Source organism: Prionailurus bengalensis, chromosome A2 (genome assembly GCF_016509475.1).
Source record: "Prionailurus bengalensis isolate Pbe53 chromosome A2, Fcat_Pben_1.1_paternal_pri, whole genome shotgun sequence".
Taxonomy (NCBI): Eukaryota; Metazoa; Chordata; class Mammalia; order Carnivora; family Felidae; genus Prionailurus; species Prionailurus bengalensis.
The window spans coordinates 45,190,052-45,214,786 of NC_057348.1; the positions used below are offsets into that span (position 1 = coordinate 45,190,052).

Below are 24,735 nucleotides of genomic sequence, written 5' to 3' on the forward strand. Positions count from 1 at the left end.
TCTTCAGGATGTTATAACGATGGATACATGTCATTATGCATTTGCCTAAACCATAGAATGTACATCACCAAGAGTGAGCCATAATGTAACTATGAATTAATGATAGTGTGGATCCACTGATTGTAACAATGTGCCACTCTGGTTCTGCACTTTGATATCGGGTGAGGCTGTGTGAGGGCAGGATATGCAAACTCTCTACTTCCTGCTCAATTTTGTTGTGAATCTAAAACTGCTCTAAAGAATAAAGTCTATTAAAAAATAAAGGGCCTCTGGGTGGCTCAGTTGGTTGAGAGCCTGACTCTTGATTTTGGCTCAGTTCATGATCCCAGGGATGTAGGATAGAGCCCCATGTTGGGTTGCACACTAACTATGGCCTCTGCCCTTCTCCCCTGCTTGTGCTGCCCCTCTAAAAGAGACACACAGAGAGAGAGAGAGACAGACAGACAGAGAGGAAAGCACCCAGGATCTTCACTTCTCTTTATCTCTGACTTTCTCTCATTTGGCATCATTTCCAGGGAAGACAGAAATCGGCGATAGCTCTGGCCTGTTGAATGTGTGACTCTGTCCTGAGGATACCAGGAGTCTCTTTCCTACCACTGCACCCTCACAGAGCCAAGGGAGAAAATGAACTAATTACAAAATGTAAAGCAGAGACTGAAAACTGGCAGCCTATAGGCCAAATTCTGCCTGCAGATGTATTTTCTTGGCCAGAAACTTATTTTATTTTTTAATTTAAACTATTCACTAAAATTTAAAGCTGTGTTTCATGTAAAAACTTTTATTTTTGGCTTTCCCTTTAAAATAGTCAGAACCAGCAACCAAGGGCTCAGAATTCCACAAAGCAGTAGTTGGCTAAAGCTGAGCTGTTTCATTTGTATTACCTGCCTGGTTGCAGAAGCAATGAGAAGCCTGAGACCCTTGTTATAAAGGGCTGCAACTATTTGAACAGTTACTTAGGAGCAGATATGCATTAAAATTTTTTTTTAATGTTTGTTTATTTTTGAGAGACAGAGAGAGGGAGAGAGAGTCATGCACAAGTGGGGGAGAGGTAGAGAGGGAGTGGACAGAGGATCTGAAGTGGGCTCTGTGCTGACAGCAGAAAGCCCAATGCGGGGCTCAAACTCATGAACCATGAGATTATGACCTGAGCCAAAGTCGGACACTTACTCGACTGAGCCACCGATATGCCCTGATATGCATTTTTTTTAAACAATAAAAATCATTTGGGATGTGGAAAGAACAAACTAGGATATTACAGATCTGCCATTCCCTATAGAAAAATTCTGGAATCTTCTAAAAAGTGGAAATTTATAAACATGTCAATATCAGATGAGCTTCTATCAAATGAGGAACCAGTGAATATTCAAGAGGGAGCAGAAAACTGTACTGAGAATGATGGAGCCTGAAACTGCATTTCTAGATTAGCCTTGAGTCATCTGGGTGACCTCAGAAGAGTCAATCATTTCCTAGACTGCAGTTTTACTACTATAATTAGGGACTGGTGTAGCTAATGTTCACCAAAGAGCATTTCTTGGTACACCAATCCTGAGTCTCTGTGAAAAGACGGTTCCTTTTCCAAATAGTTTGGGAATACTGAATCTTTTACCTGGCTTTGGAAGACAATCCTTGACTACTGCCACATTAAAGAGTGTTCCTATAGGAATAAAACTTGGTTACCTTTGTTTAATCTGGTGCATTGTGTAAATTTACTTGGCAAAAGATAGTTTTTATTAGCAGTGTCCAGACTTGCTCTTGTGGCACACATTTTGATGAGTCACAACTATATCGGGATCCATCCAACCTGTGTGTTCCACGGTTTTGTGAAGGGTTTTAAGCACACATTTAGAACTGGAGGGATTTGCATTTCAGGATATTTCTAATTAATTCATTTCACTTTATCCATTTTTTTTTCTTCAGAGAGCACTCTATTTTTCTCCATTGCTAAGATAACTATGCAGCAAATTAGCAATGGGAAGTATATTCTCTGTATTATCTGAATTTGATTTTCCAAAGTCTTCTTTTTCTAGGTATAATACATGTTCATCCCTTCCAAAGTGACCATTATGCTGCTAAAATAGTGAAGTCTGGCAAAAGCAGAGCTGTTGTGGAAACATTAAGAAAACATAATTATCGTAGAACGGCACCACCCAATTTGCATATTGTTGAAATGCATCTTGATGGGAGAAAAAAACAATTTCAGGAAAATATTTTCTGTGTCATGATTTCCATCCTCTTTGTTTCTCTTATCCACGTGGGGCCGATCAGAATGCTTTATTACATAAATTTGAAATAAATCAGGATTAAAAAAAATCTATTTCCTGTGAACGAGGCAAGCTTAATCCTTTATGGTTCCTCAGGGGTGAATTTGGGAGCCCCTGAAAAATATAGCTCCTTCTGGAGCACTAAAAATTCCTTCAAAGAGCTCATGGAAATGCCATTTCCTTCCAGATGATGTGACACCAACATGCAGGCATGGGGGAGTTAGCCTTTGAGCCAAATGTACCAGATATTAAGCAAACCATTCAGGGTTATACAGATAAACTTAGATTTATATCTTTAAAACAGTCTGAATAGGAACATGTGAATTCTTCATATAGAAGAATTTTTCTTTTCTTTTCCTTTTGTACAAAGGCAGAGATGGCTGCAGGTATTCTTTTCATTGTTGAACCTCAATTCTTCTTGTGACTACTCCTAAAGCGCTCAGTGGTGAGGGATTTGGGGCTGACGGCACATGACTGTTTACAGTCCATCAGTTCACCTTTGGCACACCAGGGGAATACTCTGCTTAGCAAGAAACATGGATCTACATCTAAAAAGGATTTTGATACTAATAAACTAAAAGCCAAGAGTCTAGACCATTAACATAAAATTTGCTGGGAATGCGTATATAGTTTTTTCCTAAAGTTCAAAGAAGTCACAGATACATGGATATGTGGACCAAGGAACTTTGAGTTATCCATATGCTCATTGTGATTAGGCAGGTTCTGAGGTTTTATTAACAAAAGTACAATATTTAACACACATAGGCAGTTTCTGTCCCACAGAAACATGTCTTCTACACTGGTCACTCTGGATAAATACTACTGGTTTTTTCCCAAATGCTTTATTTTCTTAGGAACAGTGGTAAATTTGAGTATGTAGAAGATGCTGATGGGAGAGTGGGAGAAGAATGTTTGGAAATCCTGATAACTTGGAGACTGAGAACTCCCTGAAGGAGACGCTGGGTCTTGATCATTTTTGTATCCCCAAGTAGCTGGGAAGAATTGACACTGTAAAGACCCCTGAAGAGCTTAAAGGAGAAATGACAGATGGCTACAATATGGGATTTTTAAAAGGCTGACTTTCTCTAGGGGAAAGAAATTGGGTTGGTATTTGCAGATTATTGCTATGCGATAATGTAGAATATTATTATGTTTTAATCATAATGCCCAATGTTAGAAGTGAACTCAGACTAGCCTAAAATTTTCCACGCTTTGCCTTCACTCTATTGTCTGTCAAGCACCTGTGCTATTTCTCAAGGCAAAAGGACCTTAAATGGATTTTCATGAGTTGATGTAAATTTACATAATGGTTTTTGTGACTCCCTCCCCACCCCTTCCCGTTGCTTCAGCTAAATGTTTCAGAGTATCTCTGTATTTTCTACATTATCTCTCTTCTTCTATCTCCAACAATTCCAACGATAAGCAAAATTTGGATTGAAAATCACAGCAAGCAGAATTAGTCTGGTATTACAAATCTAGGAAAACCAAAGAATGAGATAAAGCCCCCAATCAAACTTTCCTTACAAGGTCCTTTTGCTATGCGGATGGCTATAGTGAACAGGAAAAGTGATTGTAAATATCCTACAATTTCAGCTTAAAAGTATTTGTGAAAGTTTTTCCTCCCCATTTGGGTTTGGATTTGAACTTGGCATGATTTCTACTGCATGGCAATACTATGTGTTAGTAAAGTCTCTCAAGATCCTTCTGTATATTTTCTACCTTATTTTTTAAGTAAACTTAGGTCCAGAAAGGATCACAAGAAAATGGCAGTGGGCAGGTTGGTGCGTATGTGTATGTAGGAGTCCATAGTTGTAACACATAAATCACTGAGGAGGAAGTTAATAGTTCTAGAACTTTTAAACAATTAGAATCATTTAACAATGTCACAGTGGTGACCTTCTAACCCTGGAAATCTTCAAGCAAGGAGCCTGGAAAGCTAGCTGTCTGGGTGAGGAGACTTATCATGAAAGAAAAGGACTCTTGGATGGTTTCTGAGTTTCCTGTTGTTTCAAATCACTCACAATCAATCATCAAACAATAAAAACAAAGAAAGTGTAGATTTTCAGTTCTAGCTACTACCCATACAGTGAGGGTTTTAATCCAACGCCAATGTACAACTCCATGATAATATGACTGAGAAAGAAGAAAGGCCTGTACTGCTTTACTGTGGGGACCATTCACCTGTTTGTTACCCTCCAGAGAGCAGGGTTTCTGGCAACAGCCAGCAAAAATGTTGAGAGGCAGGATGAGATTCAGTAAACTTCTATGGAGCTTCTACTCTGTGCCAAGGACTATGTTAGACACTTCAGGAGCTGAAGAGATGAACAGAGTACTTTCCCTCAAAGACATGACAGACAGACATGCAGGAAGCTGAATTATTTCTAATTCTTCCTTCTCTCATTATCCTTTCATGAAGCTAATTTCTGAAATCATGAAGCCAGTCCCCATAGGATAGATGTTCCTCCTCTTTGCTCCTTCCTCTTACATCCTGACTAGTTTAGACTTGTACCTCTGGGCCAAGTGCCTCCTAAATGACCTTCAAATCTCTGAACTTGCCATTTCTAATTCTAACACTGTGCCTTCCCAACTCTGATCATGTTATTTGAAAAACTAACTCTGACTTCCTACGTCTTCCTCAAAGAAGTCCCAAACTCTAAGATGGGCATGCAAGTCTTAAAATTTTCTGCTTCAAATTATTTTCTGCTATTACCTATGGATGCCCGCTGTGATATTATTTGGAAACATGCAATGCATGGCCATCTCCATTTCCTTTCTGACTGTTGGCTCTAAGTGGAGTGTCTTCCTCCCAATCACTAAATATTTAAATCTCCCCTTCCTGCATTGTTAGTTCAAACTCCACCTTCTCCATTGAAGGTGACCTCAATGACCTCCTTGTCTTAAGTGATCAACAGCATGTCCTTGTCATTCTCTTATGGCAGTTTCACACTCTAGCTTAAACTATATTTAGCCATATGGAGTAAAATAAAAAGTTGTTTTAACTTAAAATGATGCATTTAGCAAATTATAAAAGAAGAAACATAAATGATATATTCTAAATTTAGATAGAATAGACTATTTTACATGGCATTCCATTCAATGGGTATATCCCCATTGAATGAGCCCAAGGTGGGTGATAAAAATAATTTGCTATTCCTCAATTGGTCCCAACCCCCATAGATTTGCTTTCAGGGCATGCTGTAATATTAACATGTATCTTTCAACATGAGTGCCACAGTTTACTGAGATGTTCACATAGTAAACTACGACTACATTTGGCTTAGACTGGACCAAATGGACTTCCCAAGACAGACATAGTGATAAGGATCATCAAATTTGATTTAATCTTCCTCTTCCTGGGCTGTCAAGTATTTTCTACAGTACTCCACCAAAGAACTGATGATCTATTCCAACTACTGAAAACAACAGACTATATTAGACTTACTGAACAAGATATGTTGCTCTTCAACATGGCCCACACCATTTTGGGACCTCAGGAAGAATCTGGACTATGGGCATTTTCTGTCTCTCATGCTGGCTTTAGACTCTAGTCTCAGTGCCCTAGGTGACACCATGATATGTTTTATCCCTCTAACTTAAGTATGACTTTTAAGTTTTAGAACCAGGCTTTTGTCATCTCAGAATGATACCTAATGCACTTTGGGTACTTTTAATAGTGCCTGTTGAAGAGAAAATGAACAAATCCTGAAATATAAAGATGCTACCATTAGGTATACCCTTTTAGCTTTTGTTTGTTGGTTTGTTTAATTCCAGGATTAACTGCTCCATCCATTCTCTTTCACAAAATCTACTGGGGCATTTGCAAAGTGGTTGTTATAAGGGAAGGATCTTAGGTATGGCCACAGAATAGAGTAAGGCTAGCCTCTCCCCTCTTCTCCTACTGCTTCCTGTGAGTACATCAAGTTATCTTTTCCTGAAAATAATGTTTTAATGAAAGGGGACTGATACTCATTTTCTTGATAGACAAACGAGGAGCAGACAGGATAAGTGGCAAAATACCTGGTTTAATCAAGGTGGACTCCAATTTGGGCATTCCATCTCTTTTCTCTCCTTTAAGATACACAATGCATCATGTAAAACTGGTTCATGTTAACTATTGAGAACAAGGCACAGCTGATGTCTGTTTCCTTGTTTACTAACCTGTAGATCAGCCATTTGTCATTCACATGTACAAAGTGGGTTGTATTGCAAATGAGAGGATATCGCCCAAGCCATATTTCAGTTAAGAATAAGAAATTGTCAACTCATTGAAAATGTGTGAAAATAAATCTACCTGATATATATATTTTTGATCTGTTCCAGTGGGACATGATAAAAATGTCTCTGGGTAAATTTTATTGCTGATGAAAAGCAGAGGATGACAGCCCATGGGGCAGGTTTGCAGAGCACATAGCCCATAGATTATGTCTCCTCTCCACTGCCGAATACCTCTCCTTTTTTTTCCTCCTTAGATCCATCCAGTTGAATCATAAAATGTCAAAGTTGGAAGGGGCTCAATGTATCATTTTCCAGAATTATGACCTGAAACACATGAGCTTTGAAGGATGTTGAACCACCCTAAAACTTTCTTGTGTATATGCATCTTTTGGGTACATTGCTTCTACAAGATTTTTAAAAGGGCCCATGGCCTCCAAAATAATTTTTGAAGTTAGTTGACATTTTATACATAAGGGAAGTAGACCCCCAGTAAAGAGTCTCTTGTTATTCTCTGAAAGTAATAGATCTAGGGCCAGAGCTCAAGGCTCCTGGTTCCTCAGCCAATGAACTTAGTGATTCACCATAACCAATCACCCAGTGTGAATGATGGTTGCTCAGGATAATTCATTTTTCCTATTCTCCTTTTGTAAATAAGACCACAGAGGTAGGCACATTGCTTAGGCTGGGTCAAACATAATTATTACAGCACAGATTGAACCATAGGATAACCAAATTCAATTTAATCTTCTTCTTCTTAGGCATACAGGAAAATTTCATTATTTTCCAGCCGGCTCTACTGTTAGGTGGGGCCATGTTACTTGGTGGGATAGGGATGAAAATAGTGTTTGCAGTTTCCAACTATGGCCCAAGTATAAAAACATTTCAGAGTAGAAAACATTCTTTATAAATTTCAAGCTTTCTTCCCATGCCACAGGACCTTGGATGCCAGGTATTTAGGTCACGGGTGAGAAGAAGAGAGCCTAGACCCTTGGCTTACCTGATGGAAGAGAGCCCCTGCTAATAACATACTGGTGTTTGTATGATTAGCAATAAAGTGTGATGAGCCAAATCACAAATGTTTGTGAATTAATAGCACAGTGTAGCCTATGCTACCCTTAGGAATGTCTCTGGACTAGGTAATTGGTTCAAGGAGAGCACATGACACAAAGATAGCCAAATACAATCTTTGAGTGGCATATCAGGCAGCTTTGCTGCAACAACAGACATTCTCAGTATCTCAGTGGCTGCTCAAAACAGCAAACATTTACTTTTCATTCATGTTACACATTAGCTTTTGTTGGGTTTGTGCATCTTATGTACCTTTTCATTCTGGGGTCCAGACCAACAGAGCAATCTTCATAAAGGGCATACCTTGACTTGTGACAGAGGAGAAAAGCAAAAGCTCATGGAAAACTGTGATGTCTCTTCAAGTTTACATTCAAATATGTCACACACTGTGCTCCCTTTCCTTACATGGACCAAAGAATGTCACACAGCCAAACTGATGTACACTTGTCCCAGAGTAGGCTTGGCAAATCACATGGCCAAGGGTAGGGAGGTACAGTCTTTTTTATGAGGAAGAGGGGAGAAAATTATTTTGAATAATAATTTGTACCTTGGATTGGTGCCTGACTATGGAGGGAGAGAAACTCTATTTTATCTGGGATTAACAATGATGGCTACTAATATTCATGTTTGCTATCTTGTGAAATTGGCTTGTCAACATACTGTTGGAGACATCAAGTCCAATGATCAGGAGATAAAGACAAGAAAAAGAATTCCAAGTGCAGGGAGAGAGAGGATTCTATGAACTTAGAGCCTCATTTCCAGTTCTGAGACCCTAGTTCCCATAGCTCATTCCTTGGTTCTAGGAGTTACCTACCCCAGTATCTTTCCCAGCATATGAGCCAACAAGGTACTATCTTCTTTTCATTTTTCCTTTTATTTTCTACAGTTTTGGCCTCAGTTAGCTTTAGAACTTCGGTCACTTATTTTTTATTATGAGAAAATTATAAAATTTTATTAAAATATGGTAAAATACTTAAAATAGTACAGAAATATATGTAACCTTAATGACTGAAATATCCAACTTCCCAAGTATATATACAGATTCAATGTAACTTTGGCCTCAGTTGCTTCATCTTCAAATATTTTGGGGAGCGTCATAAAGAATTTCTTCACTTATGATCAAGAGAACCCTAATAGAATTTACTATATAACACATATTATCATATAATATACATTTTATAGTTTATATTTGCCTTGTGGATTAGCTGGGTTGATAGAATCAAATAAGGCTAGGGTCAAATCCACTTAACTTTCTTCTGTTTATATGACCTTGGGCAATTTATATAAGCTTCACGTCTCAGTTTCCCCATCTGTAAAATGGGGCAGCAGTACTCACTTCATATATTTAAGTAAATCTCCTCCTTTCTTAGCTTTTCCCATGTCACAAAATGGCAGCTCCATTTGTCCAGTTGCTGGGGACAAGATCTCTACAGATATGTCTGCCTTCTTTTCTTTCTTTCTCTTATATACATACCACATTCAATCTATTAGCAACTATATCAAGGATTCTACCACCTCTCACCACTTTTACCACCCAAGCCCATGCCATCATCTCTTGCTGACTCTTGCCACCTTCCTACAATAGTGGGAATGAACACTGGGAAACACAAATCACATGATGGTATTCCCCTGCTCAAAGCTCTCCATCTCACTCAGGGAGAACCAAAATTCTAACCCTAATGAGACTGTGCATGACCAGGCCACCTGCTTCCTCCCTAAACTTACCTATACCACTTCATCTTCTTCTTCAGTCCACTCCCATATCTACCTTCATGCTACTCCTGAGAAAGTCAGCAATATTCTTGCCTCAGGGCCTTTGTACTTACAGCCCTTCTGCTTATGCTATTCTTCCTGAAGCATTTCTTCCTTCTCTCCTTTTGATCTTTGCTCAAGGGTGACCTCATCAGGGAAGACTTCCCTGACCTCTTTATGTAAAGAATGTTCCTCTCCTCTCCCATTTTCTTTATTTGCTGACTGTGATTTGCTTACTTTTATCAGAACACTGGCAACCACCTGACATGTTATGTATTTAGTTTATTTTGGTAAGTTTTAGGAGAGCAGGGATTGTTTTATTAACTGCTTTACTCCATTTTGGGGGGGGGGACATCATAGATGCCTAGTAAATGTCTATTGTGTAAATGAATATGTTGAATCAATACCTTTGATACAGGAATAACTTAAAGCTCAAAATGTCTATAAAATGTGTGGAGCAAGGCCAGGCATATAGAAGATAGAACTGTATGGGGCACCTGGTTGGCTCAGATAGCTAAGCATCTGACCTGATTTTGGCTCATGTGGTCATGTCATGGCCCTTGAGTTTGAGCCCCACGTTGGTCTCTATGCTGACAGCACGAAGCCTGCTTGGGATTCCCTCTTTCTTCCTCTCTCTCTGCTCCTCCCCTGCTTGTGTGTGCGTGTGCCCTCTCTCTCTCCTCTCTCTCTCTCTCTCTCTCTATCTCTTTCTCTCTCTCTCTCAAAATAAATAAATAAGCTTAAAAAGAAAAGAAACCGTATCTACTATCTCAAGATATACCGAGCCTTACTTTTGTCCATGATTCTTCAAATAACAGGCTGACATGGGAGAATTTAGGGGTAAGGCCCCTTCAGACATTCCTGAAGCCACATGTCATGAACAGCTGTCTCTGTGGTCTATAAGGTCAGCCCTGAGCTCCAGACAGCAGGGTTCTAGGGAGAAGACTCCAGGTGTGACACCATTGTCCCCAGCAATGCCCAGCCTCAACTTGCCTTATCAGGACCTCTCCAGCTGTTGGTTTTGACATCAAGTAATGAAGATCTCAGGCAGAGATATCCCTGGAGGAGGATTATTGAATTTTAACCAGATGAATAAAAAGAGAAACCCCTCAAATCTACCCTTTAGAGAAAAGAGGCAGCAGCAGCTGTAGGACACAGGTGAGGGAAGAGAGAGAACTGTGAGCAAGCATAACCATGAGAATTATTTCCATGGATTCTGAAGCTGACTGCAGGTCAGAGGTGATGGTGGAGGGGGTCATCATTTTAGAATCCCTGCACCTCAGAAAGACTTATCCTTCCCCAATATATCCCCTTCAGTGCTGTCATTCCAGTGGTCTTAGTTTTAACACATTCTGAGATGTTATCAGAGCAGCGTACAGAAATAGCAAGGGGGTGAAGCAGCAACCTCATCAGAGAGTCTATTATATATTCCCTCACACAGAGAGCCTATTACACGTTCTTTGATGACCACACAGGGATATTGTTTACACAGAGCTGCTTTATTCTAGCAGAGATCCCACTGAAGAGCTGTAGGAGCCATTTACTGGCTGGCAGCAGCAACTGCAGATGGGAAAACAGAGCCACACACCCCTGCTCTGTGTTCTATTCTCTCCCACTCAGCCCTTCATTCCAAGGCCTTCTCTGGGGGTTGGGGGGGCTTCTTCTGGTGGGAGTATTTGTGTTCTCACCTTCCATTTGCCTTTTCTTTCTCTGGCTCCCATTCCTCTCCCCTCATCTCACCTTTTCCTCTCTCTGCCTGTACAGTGCCCAATTTCCTCTGGATACTGACATAAAACAAAGATGACTGGGATATGCCTCCTGTCCCCACGGAGCTTGTGGTCAATTGCTGAGTCTGTATCTTCCAGGGAAAAGAATAGGAAGCCAGAGAGGCAACATCCAGTAAAGGTGGGGAGTCAGTAGGCTTTATGGGGAGCACCTGAAAGGTGGATACAGACTGGAAGAGATGGAGTGGGAAGAAGCCTCAAGGTGGCCACTGCCAGGGCACAGAGAGAAGTTAAATTTGTCCTTGCAGCAAGCTCAATGTCTGCTATGCCTACCTCATGCCTACAATGGGGCCAAGTCCACAACACAGACTATCTCATTTAATCCTCATTTAAGGCTCTGATGAATGACTTCTTTTACAAATAGAGATGGAGGCTAAAGGAAATTGAATAACCTTACCCAAAGTCACACAGACAGTTAATGGTAGAATTAGAAATTAAATCCAGACCCATAAATAACCCTAGGCTCTACTATTTTCTGAGAGAGTAGTAGGAAATCTGTTTAAAACACAGAAGCAAAGACCAGATGGTGAGGGGTCTAGAATACCAGAAGGAGTTTTAAATTTCCTTGGTAAGTAATGGTTGGGGTTGGGGATGGGTCTTAAAAATGCTGAACAAAGCATTAATAAACTCTCTTATTTAATCTTTGTCTTACCCAGTATAAATAGGCAAATAAATACCAATTAATCTCCCCACCACAGTTAACTATGTCCCATTTCCTTTGAGAGCTGGCAGATCACTCAAGATAAAGGTATTTTTTTTTTAATTATAGCTGCTTCATTTCTTTCCATCTCAACGTTTCTTCCAAGTGTCTGTGTTACTGTTTGTTATTGTTATAAAGGCATTTTAGTATAGCTAAAATAAGATTCTAGAAATCCATATTTAATTGATGTTGGCCATTGCAGATTTTGTGGTAGTGGTTTGTTTTCTTTCTAGTGCATTATTTAGTAATGAAGAAACTTTCAGGCTCAGAAATTGTGGGCTAATTATCATTTACATAATTATATGGTAAACACACTCCCGGATTGAGATTTTAAATTTTTTCCAAAGAGTCCCCAGGAATTTCATATTCCTTAAAAATTTGCTTATTACTTATTCATTAAGTAGATTTATCCTGAAGTATATAATATCATGTCTCTTGAGTGTAAGTTTCATTACCTTTCCTTGAGGTTAATAGTCGAAGGTCAGATATAAACATGCCAAAGAGCTTTTAACTCTCTTGTGTGGCCATTATCTGGATGGTTACTGGTTGTATTTTAAAATATTTCACTAGAGTTTTGTTGATTAGGGACTTGACCTTTGAGCTCCTCAGAGTAGCCCCCAAAGCAGACTGTTAAGTAAACGACCAGTCTCTCTGTTAGGAATTGGGACCTGCTATCAACAGTTGCACACATTCTAGAGATTTCTTTACTTGGGAAGAGGAAAAAGGCATTAGTCTGTCCTTATCAAAACAAGCAGGCAAACATTTCCATTTAAGTTTATATCAGCTTTAGATATCATAAGACCTTCTTATGATGAGCATAAAGGAGGAGGAGGGGAGGAAATAAAAAATGAATAAATAAATTCAGGACGATTTTAAAGCAGTAAATACAAGAAAAATACTTGGACTGTCTTGTTCTCTTTTCATGTAAATTTCTGGCAGACCTCAAACTTCTTGGGAAAAGGCAAAGGACTAGGAATAAACAATCTGATAATCATCTATATAGCCACTACTCCAGTATGAAATTTCTTGGTTTTAAGATTTGTGGTGTGCACTTTCAAACTTTGATGAAATATGCCCATGACAGCCTCCCTGGTCTGTGAAGCATATACACACTTTTCATCTGCATTAATTCATGTACTGATTTATACTTTTCATCCCCACAAGAGCACTGGGAGAGTTCATTTTATTTGTCAACTTGACTGGGCCACAGGATGCCCAGATAGCTGGTTAAACAAAACTTGGGGTGTGTCTGTGAGGGTGTTTACGTTTGAGATTAGCATCTGAATTGGTGTACTGAGTAAACCAGATGGCCCTTCCTAGTGTGGGAGGGCATCCTCCAATCTGTTGAGGGCCTGAATAGAACAAAAAGGTGAAAGAAGGTTGAATTAGCTCTGCCAGACTGCTTAAGCTGTAACATTGATCTTCTTGTGCGCCTTGGTGCTCCCTTGCTCTCAGGCCTCCAGACCCAGACTGGTGTGTACACCACAGGCTCCACATCTCTCAGGCCTTGGAAATACACCACCAGCCCATGTGAATCTCCAGCTTACAGGTGGTACCTCATGGGACTGCTCAGCCTCCATAATTACCTTACAATAAATCCCTTTCTAGAGATATATATCCTAATGATTCTGTTTCTTTGGAGAACCTTAACTGACACACACACTAAATAATGGGGGAACAATGGGCTAAATCAGGGACTGCCAACTCACGTGCCGTGGGGAAAACAAGAGAAGATAGGAAGGCTGCCTCCCATTCTCTGTGAAACATGCAGCCTTCTGTGTCTTTTTCATTTTCCTGTTTTGTCTAGGGACACATACACATGAAATATTTCACCTTAACTTCCCTCTAAGAAAAAGACTAGCACGGATACAACACAACAACTGATAGTTTGTCTTCCTAGGACAGCAGGACCTGATGGAACTGCGGCATAGTGTAAAGAGGGTGTTGCGTAAAAAGAGGCTGAATGTTACCAAGCTTTAGCTGGCTGGTGCAGGTGGCAAAGCAGTTCAGCAAGATCTGTTTTGTTTGTCTTTGTTTTAAGACATGCTAGATACCTGTTTTATGTGAACAACCCAATTTTTGAACCTGGCCCCTAATACAAATTTAAAACATCACATAGGTGTGGGGACAAACATGTTTGTAAGCCATTTCTGGCTCATGAATCATGAGTGTGAGAAGACTCCAGTTAATGGGGACGCAGGATGCTGAGAAGGGTAGAAGTGAGAAAAAAAAAACACAGTAAGAACATGAGAAATGAGAAACTCATCATCCTCAGAACATGAGGAAAATGCATGCATCCACATGGTTTCCTATACCAGGCAGTGAGAACTTGTCAAATCAGGACCGTATTCATTTCAAGGTAGTTAAAAAGATTATCATAATGATATGTTGGTAATTTAAATTAATTGCATAGTGATCCATCACAGATTACACTAAGTGAAAGGGAATACAAAAATAAACACAGAGCTGGAACAGATTTTTAGGAGGAGCAGAGAATGACTAATCAAGAGGAAGTGGTAGATGTGGGATTCATAATTCCTATTCTCTCACCATTTACCAAAAATATGAAGGGGACTTAGAAATATATGGGCAAAAATAGTAATATTTATTGCTCTTCTTTGATCAAATGATTTCAAATTTGGAAGCACCAATGAAGGGTCTTCAAAAGGGTTACTTTTCTTATCTGCAAATTATTTTATTGGCTTAGAGTAATTTTACATCCCATTAAAGTGTTTTATATAATTTGTAACCTTGAGACAGGTGACAATCTCACTGAATCTTAATTTCTTTATCTGAACCTGATGGCTTCTGATAGTTGTTCTTTAAACTCTACTATTTTATGAGATTCTCTAACAAGAAGTCATAGCTGTCCAGGGATAAATGGTAGTAGAAAAAGATAATTTAAAATGAATGCTATTAAAATGGGAACCCAAAATTCATAGTACATAAGGAAATGTGTGATTGGAACCTTATCTTGAAAAATTATATCAAAGTTGCAAAATTTTATTCCAAAGTTAATATGTAATTTTTGAATGCAACTTTGCATAAAATGTAAGAATGAGCAGAACTTAAATCAAGCATTGATTATTAGGGGACAAGAATAATTTGTTTTTGTATTTTTGGCAGTAGAGAGTGATACAATGTCCTTTCTTTCATGTTTGACTTTCACAGTGTGATAATCAAAAGGGTCACTTCAGCAAAAGTGTTTGAAGGCTTCCTCAGGTTTCCCAAGAGGCTGTCTTTATCTTTGATATTGAAATCTTTCTCTTCTAAAGAATTTATTTTACAAACATTCTTGTCAATTTTCTCTTAATTTTTCTCTACTGGGTCCTTATCTGTGAATGGCGTTGTGTTCAATTAGAGAACTTTTCCTTCTCTCTCTCTTAAGGCTTTCTGAAATCCTGCATTTCAGGGGCAAGATTTGGTGGATTTGCAATTACATTTTGCATTTGTTTTACACTGCTGAAGCACAGAATTGACAAATAACCAATCAATGTGGTATTACCCAACATAGGTAATAGCTTCCAAGTCTGTGGAGAGGAGCTAATTTTATAAGGGGTCAATTATTAGTGAGTATTTTTATTCTTCCAAGATAGCCTGCTTTCAAGTAATTCTATGATAAACACCAAACAATTATATATTCATCCCTTTATAAAAATGAATTTATATCCTAATGATTTCTTTTCCCATTTTAGTAACAATAGTATTATTCACTAAATACAGGTCAATCTCATTATAGCAAAACTCTGATTTTCCATCTCCCCAGTAATCAAAATCTTCAACAAACTAGTGTTTACTTTCTGAAGTTTGTATTTAGAAGAAAGAGGCAAGAAAATAACCTCATGTAATTAGTCTGAAAATCCAAATTTTAGGTATGGACCAAGGTTGGTACAATTTCAGACCAAGCCCCTATGTATTCTTTATTTTTTTAATGGTTTATTTATTTATTTTTGAGGCTGTGGGGGGGGGGGGGAGAGAGAGAGAGAGAGAGAGAGAGAGAGAACTTACAAGTGGGGGAGGGGCAGAGGGAGGGAGGAAGACAGAGAATCCCAATCAGGCTTCAGGCTCCAGGCCTAGCACAAAGCCCAAAGCAGGCATCAAACTCATAAGCCATGAGATAGTGACCTGAGCCAAAGTCAGATGCCTAACCAACTGAGCCACCCAGGCACCCCTGTATTATTTAATGATAGGAATTGAGGCTCAGAATGTTGTTTAATTGCATGTGGTAAAGTACATGTCATTATAGAAATATTTTAATCTTTAATTTTTATTTATTTATTTATTTATTTATTTATTTATTTTTGAATTTAAATCCAAGTTAGTTAACATATGGTATAATAATGATTTCAGGAATAGAATTTAGTGATTCATCACTTACATGTAACACCCAATGCTTATCCTAACATGTGTCCTTCTCAATGCCCCTTGCCCGTTTAGCCCATTCTCCAACCCAACATCCCTCCAGCAACCCTCAGCTTGTTTTCTGTATTTAAGAATATCTTATGGTTTGTCTCCCTCTCTGTTTTTATATTATTTTTGCTTCCCTTTCCTTATGTTCATCCGTTTTGTATCTCAAATTCCACATGAGTGAAATCATATGATATTTGTCTTTCTCTGACTTATTTTGCTTAGCATACCACACTCTACTTCCATCCATGTTGTTGCAAATAGCAAGATTTCATTCTTTTTGATCACCAAGTAATATTCCATCACACATACACATACACACACACGCACACACTCACATCCCTATACACGACATCTTCTTCATCCATTCATTAGTCAATGGACATTTGGATTCTCCCTACTTTGGCTATTGTCGATAGTGCTGCTATCAACATTGGATCATCACTCCTGTATCCTTTGGATCATCACTCCTGTATCCTCTTAATAAATACCTAGTAGTGCAATTGCTGGGACATAGGGTAGTTCTATTTTTAATTTTTTGAGGAGTCTTCATACTGTTTTCCAGAATGTCTTCACCAGTCTGCAGTCTTACCAGCAGTGCAAAAGGGCTCCCCTTTCTCCATAATCTCACCAACATCTGCTGTTGTCTGAGTTGTTAATTTTAGCCATTCTGACAAGTGTAAGGTGGTATCTCATTGTGGTTTTGATTTATATTTCCCTGATGATGAGTAATGTTGAGCATTTTTTCATGTGTCTGTTAGGCATGTGGATGTCTTCTTTGGAAAAGTGTCTATTCACATCTATTGACCACAGGATTGCTTGTTTTTTGAGTGTTGAGTTTGATAAGCCCTTTATATTTTTGGATACTAACCCTTTATCTGATATGTCATTTGCAAATATCTTCTCCCATTTTTTCAGTTGCATTTTAGTTTTGCTGATTGTTTCCTTTGCCATGCAGACGCTTTTCATCTTAATGAGGTCCCAATAGGTCATGTTTGTTTTTGTTTCCCTTGCCTCCAGAGATATGTCAAGTAAGAAGTTGTTGAATCCAAGGTCAAAGAGGTTGTTGCCTGTTTTCTTCTCTAGGGTTTTGATGGCTTTCTGCTTACATTTATCTTTCATCCATTTTGAGTTTATTTTGTGTATGGTGTAAGAAAGTGGTCCAGGTTCATTCTTCTACATGTCGCTGTCCAGTTTCCCCAACACCATTTGCTGAAGAGACTGTCTTTTTCCACTGGATATTCTTTCCTACTTTGTCAAAGATGAGTTGGCCATATGTTTGTGGGTCCATTTCTGGTTCTCCATTGTGTTCCATTCATCTATGTGTTTGATTTTGTGCCAGTACCATACTGTCTTGGTGATTACAGCTTTGAAATAGAGCTTAAACTTTGGAATTGTGGTACCTCCAGCATCACAATTGGTTTTCTTTTTCAGGATTGCTTTAGCTACTTGGAGTCTTTTCTGGTTTCATACAAGCTTTAGGATTGCTTGCTCTAGCTCTGTGAAGAATGCTGGTGTTATTTTGGTAGGGATTACATTGAATATGTAGATTGCTTTGGGTAGTATCGACATTTTAAAAATATTTGCTCTTCCAATCCATGGGCATGGAATGTTTTTTCCTTTTTTTGTGTGTGTATCTTCTTCAATTTCTTCCATAAGCTTTCTATTGTTTTCAGTGTATAGATTTTTCACCGCTTTGGTTAGCTTTATTCCTAGGTATTTTATGATTTTTGGTGCAATTGTAAATGGGATCAATTCCTTGATTTCTCTTTTTGCTGCTTCATTATTGGTGTATAGAAATGCAGCTGAGTTCTGTACAGTCATTTTATATCCTGTGGCTTTGCTGAATTCATGAATCAGTTCTAACAGTTTTTTTGGTAGAGTCTCTTGTGTGTTCCACATAGAGTTGTCTACTAAGAATGTTGTCTACTAAGAATAAAAGTTTGACTTCCTCCCTGCTGATTTGTATGCCTGTTGTTTCTTCGTTTTGTCTGATTGCTAGGACTTGGAAAATTCTCACTCTGCATTATAAAAATGACAGCCAGATATCAACTGTTACAGAAATGAAATAAGATGGAAAATTGTAACAAACTGTTTAAACTAATGTCTTAAAGAGGCTTCCTTAATTGCCAGAGATCTTGAATAGCCCCTTGGTCAGTCATCCAGAAGCAATTCTTCACATAACTGATGAACTTGACTTCTTCTTTAGGAAGAGAATCACCTTTTTTCACACTTGGTTGCATTTTTGCTTTGATGTCTTCTACATAACTAGGTCCTTTTGGTGTTTTGGGAGTCTTTTCCTGTTTTTTGAAAGATGCTTGACCTTTTGATCTTGGTGTTGGTGGTTTTGAGTATTTTCCATTCTGGTCTGATTTTTGTGCATTTTTGGCTGGAGTATCTCATATAGATTTCTTCACTGGAGGCTTTTCTTCAGCTTCTTTATCATCAAAATCATCATCATCATCATCATCATCATCATTATCATCATCATCTCCACTGGCACCAAATTTTACTTTTTTCTGTGGAATGTTACTACCACATCCAGAGACAGAAGGCTTTCCACATATACTGAGGAGTTTTACATCCTCTTCCTTTTGATCTTCTGACTCTGCATCTTTCTCCACAGCTATGAAGCACTGTCCACTAATATGCACAGGCCCTGAACCACATTTCAATCATGAGACCACAGGTGGTGTTATTTTAAAGCCCGCAAGGGAAACCGTTAGCTGTAAAGACATTTCAAAGTTGCCAATGTGACTTTAATTGGACTGCCTTCATAACTCATTGCTTCTGCTTCAACAATGTGCAATTTATCCTTTGCACCAGCCCCTAAACTAATTGTTCTTAAAGATAACTAGTGCTTGTTTTCATCATTATCTACCTTAAAGTGATAATCTTTGTCAGCCTTTAATTCACAACCAAAAAGATAGTTCTGGAGCCTTAGGGGGCTCATGTCTGTGTCCACTGAATCTTACATGGGGTGGTGGCACGCACTTAGGTGGGAGAGAAGGCGGATGGAGAGAAATGACTACTGTAACACAAAAGAGCCATGCAGGCTAGAAATATTTTCAAAGTAAAATGGAGATTTACAAATTAAAGTCTATGATACATTAAAGGACAAAAATTGTAGGACCATTTGCAATGAAATGGTCCAAACAGATGAAATAAAAACTGCCACACTCCTTTGATCAGAATCACCCACACGAGATTCCTTTTTAAAGCTGAAACAATTAAAAAACGGGTAGCAAAAGGTCTGTGCATTTAGTTATAAAAGGACCAGGGGCAAGAATGCAGCTCACTGCTGGTACACTTTCTGAATTAAAAGTTAAAATAGAAGATACTTTATAATTAAATAATTTGTCTAGAACAAGCAGAAAAGTTCATCCAAAGGTCAAACACCCAAGAATTGCCAGCTCTAATGTGACATGTGAACTTTATCAAATAGGGACTTGGCCTTCAGACAAGACAAGCAGCGGCAGCTGAATTACCCCCAGCACAGTCAGGATAGAGCATTTTCTCCACCTTGGCACTATTGACAGATAGGGTAGACGACTCCCATTGTGGGCTGTCCTAGTGTTTTACAACATCCCTGGTCTCTAGGCACTAGATGCCAGTAACACAATCCCCACAACCACCCTCAAAATTGTGACAACCAAGATGTGTCCAGACACAATCAAATGTCTCCAGGGGGGACAAAACTGCCCCCCACCCCAGAAAATGGCTGGACTGTGGCTCTTTCTTATGGGCAGTAGTCCCTTTTACAGTGGCTCCTGTAAGGGGTCCTGTACTGTATTTCAGTAGAGAATGTCATAAGTTTCGATCATTCTATGATGTTTATGTTTCGACCACTCTGAAGAACTTTGATCATTTTCCACCACTTGTACTATTATTTACTAATACTCCTGGAAGCTATTTTTTTTCCTTTGCACATATGTAGAACCATTCTAGATGCTTATTAAGAGAGCAGTTGATTCACAACATACAGTAGATAACTCTGTACATTGGAGCTTGATTCTTCCAGGAATCCAGGTTGAGAAAGGTTACATCTAATCTGAAACCTGGAAACCACCTGAAACAGCCCCATCTCCTTCACTCCGCTATGTAGTTGTCCTCTTAACCCTAGTTTTCACCCTGACATCACATGGGGGGAGACTCCCATGTAGATGTGCTGAGTAACATTCTGTCTACCTCTTACTTGCCTCACAGGAACCCCTTTCCTATCTTATTACTCCTTCTTCTAATTGAATGATTGATCGCCTGAGATATAACTGGCATATAACACTGCATCAGTTTCAGGTACATACCTTAAAGTTATTTTGAATGGAAATAAAGTTATAATAAGTGGACATGCACTTATTTTAAGAGTAAATATGTATTCTCTTCCCATAAATGAAGTGCAGCAGTAACTAGAAAGCAATTAAAAACATACACTAAAAGGGGGCGCCTGGGTGGCTCAGTCGGTTGAGTGCCCGGCTTCAGCTCAGGTCATGATCTCATGGTTTGTGAGTTCGAGCCCCGCATTGGGGCTGTTTTGGATTCTATGTCTCCCTCTATCTCTGCTCCCCCCACCTCGTGCTCTGTCTCTCTCTCTCTCTCTCTCTCTCTCTCTCTCTCAAAAATAAATAAATATTTAAAAAATTAAAAAAAACCCATACACTAAAAGCAAAAACAGTTATGAAGTTCTAGCTAGGTGGTATTGGCTACAGAAATCTCATCAGAGTCTGAGGTCTGCTCTCTGGGAGACTAAAAAGTGTTAGTAGAGGGAAGGACAGCCTGTGTGGCTCAGTCGGTTAAGTATCCCACTCTTGATTTCAGCTCAGGTCATGATCTCACGGTTTGTGTGTTTGAACCCCACATCAGTTTCTGCGCTGACAATATGGAGCCTGCTTAGGTTTCTCTCTCCCTCTCCCCCACTCCCAAGCTCTCTCTCTTTCTCTCTCTCTCTCTCTCTCTCAAACTAAATAAATAAGCTTAAAAAAAAACTTACACATAAAAAAAGTGTTAGAGGAGTTAAAGACATGCCAACAGCATGCTGAGAGATTCTCTTTATGGTATAAAAAAGGTCGACAAGTCACTTTTTTCACAAACTTAATGTTATTTAATGTCGTTTACAACTAAAATTATCTTCAAACAACCAGGGCAGTATTATCCCACACTATGGGAAATTATCAATGGATTTATCTGGTCTGTGTGGCAAGAGTCAGGTGCCTTGCAAAGGAGACTAACTATGGTAATTCCCCCTCGTAAAGCTGTCACTTAAGGATTACATGAGGTAAGTGATGTAAAGTAATCAGCATGCTTGGAACGCTGTTGGCACACAATCCTTTTGAAAACTTTTTTTTTCTCATTTTATTTATTTAATTTTTTTTGAAATGTTTATTTTTGTGTGTGTGTGAGAGAGAGAGAGAGAGAGAGAGAGGAAGAGAGCGAGCGAGCGAGCAGGGAAGGGACAGAGAGAGAGGGAGACAGAGAATCTGAAGCAGGGTCCAGACTCTAAACTGTCAGCACTGAGCCGGAAGTGGGGCTTGAACTCATGAGATTATGACCTGAGCTGAAGTCAGACACTTAACTGACTGAGCCACCCAGGCGCTCCCCTTGCTCTTTTTATTTAAAGTGCCAATTCTCGAAGGAAGATGGCAGCATAGGAGGACGCTGGCCTCACCGCGTCCTGCTGACCACTTAGATTCCACCCATATCTGCCTAAATAACCCAGAAAACTGCCATAAGACTAGCAGAACAGACTCTCCAGAGCCAAGTGTAGACGAGGGGCCCACGGAAGAGGGTAGGAAGGGCGGAGAGGCAGTGCGCACTACACAGACTGGTGGGAGGGAGCCTGGGAGGTGAGGGGCAGCCCATCCGGCAAAGCAGAGCCCCCGAGTCTAACTTGCAAAAGCGGAGGGGCCAGATGGAGTGTGTTCTGACAGCCAGGGGGACTTAACATCTGGAAGGTTGTAAGTCAACAGCTCTGTTCAGAGAGTGGGAGGGCTAGAGGACAACGGGAGGGAGAGTTGTTGAGCCCCAGAGGACAGAGCTCAGCTTGGCGGGGAATAAAGGTTCTGGGAAGCACCATCTCCCTTGCCCATCCCCCAGCCAAAATCCCAAAGGGAACCAGTTCCCGTCAGGGAACTTGCTTGCACCACTCGCAAACACCCATGCCGTGCTTCTGGAGATCCATCCCTCCAATGGGTCTGCCTCCCTCCCAGTGCCGCAGGGCCCCTCCTGAAGCGGACCACTCAAGGCAAAGCAAGCTGCGTCTGCACCTCCCCACCTTGTGCACCTTGTGGATCCACCCCAGCTAATATACCAGATCCCATCAAAGCAGCACCACAAGCCTGGCAGTGAGCAAGTAGCCCGGATAGGGGCCACACCACTCCACAGTGAGTCCTGCCTCTGGGAGAGGGGAAGATAAGGTACACACCAGTCTGACTGTGGCCCCAGCAGTGGGCTGGGGGCAGACATCATGTATGACTGAGGCCCCGCCCACCAATGCAAGTTACTCCAGACAGCACAGAGGAAGAGCCCTGTAGTTCCAAGGCACTCCAGGGACTATCCAAAATGACGAAATGGAAGAATTCTCTCAAAAGAAACTCCAGGAAGTAGCGACAGCTAACGAACTGATCAAAAATGATTTAAACAATATAACAGAAAATGAATTTAAAATAATAGTCATAATAATAGTCATAAAATTAATCACTGGGCTTGAAAAAAGTATAGAGGACAGTGGAGAATCTATTACTACAGATATCAAGGGACTAAGAAACAGTCAGGAGGAGCTAAAAAATGCTATAAATGAGCTGCAAAATAAAATGGATGTGACCACAGCTCGGATTGAAGAGGCAGAGGAGAGAATAGGTGAATTAGAACATAAAATTATGGAAGAAGAGGAAGCTGAGAAAAAGAGGGATAAAAAAATCCAGGAGTATGAGGGGAGAATTAGAGAACTAAGTGACACAATTAAATGTAATAATATATGCATAACTGGGATTCCAGAGGAGGAAGAGAGAGGAAAAGGTGCTGAAGGTGTACTTGAAGAAATCATAGCTGAGAACTTCCCTGATCTGGGAAAGGAAAAAGGCATTGAAATCCAAGAGGCACAGAAAACTCCCTTCAGACATAACTTGAATTGATCTTCTGCACAACATATCATAGTGAAACTGGAAAAATACAATGATAAAGAGAAAATTCTGAAAGCAGCTAGGAATAAACATGCTCTAACATATAAAGGGAGACTGATAAGACTAGTGACAGATCTCTCTACTGAAACTTGTCAGGCCAGAAAGGAATGGCAGGAAATCTTCAATGTGATGAACAGAAAAAATATGCAGCCGAGAATCCTTTATCCAGCAAGTCTGTCATTTAGAATAGAAGGAGAGATAAAGGTCTTCCCAAACAAACAAAAACTGAAGGAATTCATCACCACTAAACCAGCCCTACAAGAGATCCTAAGGGGGATCCTGTGAGACAAAGTACCAGAGACATCACTACCAGCATGAAACCTAGAGACATCACAATGACTCTAAACCCATATCTTTCTATAACACTGAATGTAAATGGACTAAATGCGCCAACCAAAAGACATATCATAATGGATAAAAAAAAAAAAACAAGACCCATATGTTTGCTGTCTACAAGAGACTCATTTTAGACCTGAGGACACCTTCAGATTGAAGTGAGGGGATGGAGAACTATCTATCATGCTACTAGAAGTCAAAAGAAAGCTGGAGTAGCCATACTTATATCAGACAAACTAGACTTCAAATTAAAGGCTGTAACAAGAGATGAAGAAAGGCATTATATAATAATTACAGGGTCTATCCATCAGGAAGAGCTAACAATTATAAATGTCTATGCACCGAATAGAGGTGCCCCCAAATATATAAAACAATTACTCATAAACATAAGCAACCTTATTGATAAGAATGTGGTAATTGCAGGGCACTTTAATACTCCACTTAAAACAATGGATAGATCATCTAGACACAGGATCAATAAGGAAACAAGGGCCCTGAATGATACATTGGATCAGATGTATTTAGACTTGACAGATATATTTAGAACTTTGCATCCCAAAGCAACAGAATATACTTTCCTCTCGAGTGCACATGGAACATTCTTCAAGATAAATCACATACTGGGTCACAAAACAGCCCTCCATAAGTATACAAGAATTGAGATCATACCATGCACACTTTCAGACCACAATGCTATGAAACTTGAAATCAACCACAGGAAAAAGTCTGGAAGACCTCCAAAAGCATGGAGGTTAAAGAACACCCTACTAAAGAATGAATGGGTCAACAGGCAATTAGAGAAGAAATTTAAAAATATATGGAAACAAATGAAAATGAAAATACAACAATCCAAATGCTTTGGGATGCAGCGAAGGCAGTCCTGAGAGGAAAATACATTGCAATCCAGGCCTATCTCAAGAAACAGGAAAAATCCCAAGTACAAAATCTAACAGCACACCTAAAGGAAATACAAGCAGAACAGCAAAGACACCCCAAACGCAGCAGAAGAAGAGAAATAAAGATCAGAGCAGAAATAA

At 39.6% G+C, this 24,735-nt stretch overlaps 1 pseudogene; it reads right to left on the reverse strand.

Annotated features, from left to right (window-relative positions):
- Nucleotides 1-18,136: 18,136 nt before the first annotated feature.
- On the reverse strand, nt 18,137-19,211 carry LOC122486415 (annotated as a pseudogene).
- Nucleotides 19,212-24,735: the final 5,524 nt, after the last annotated feature.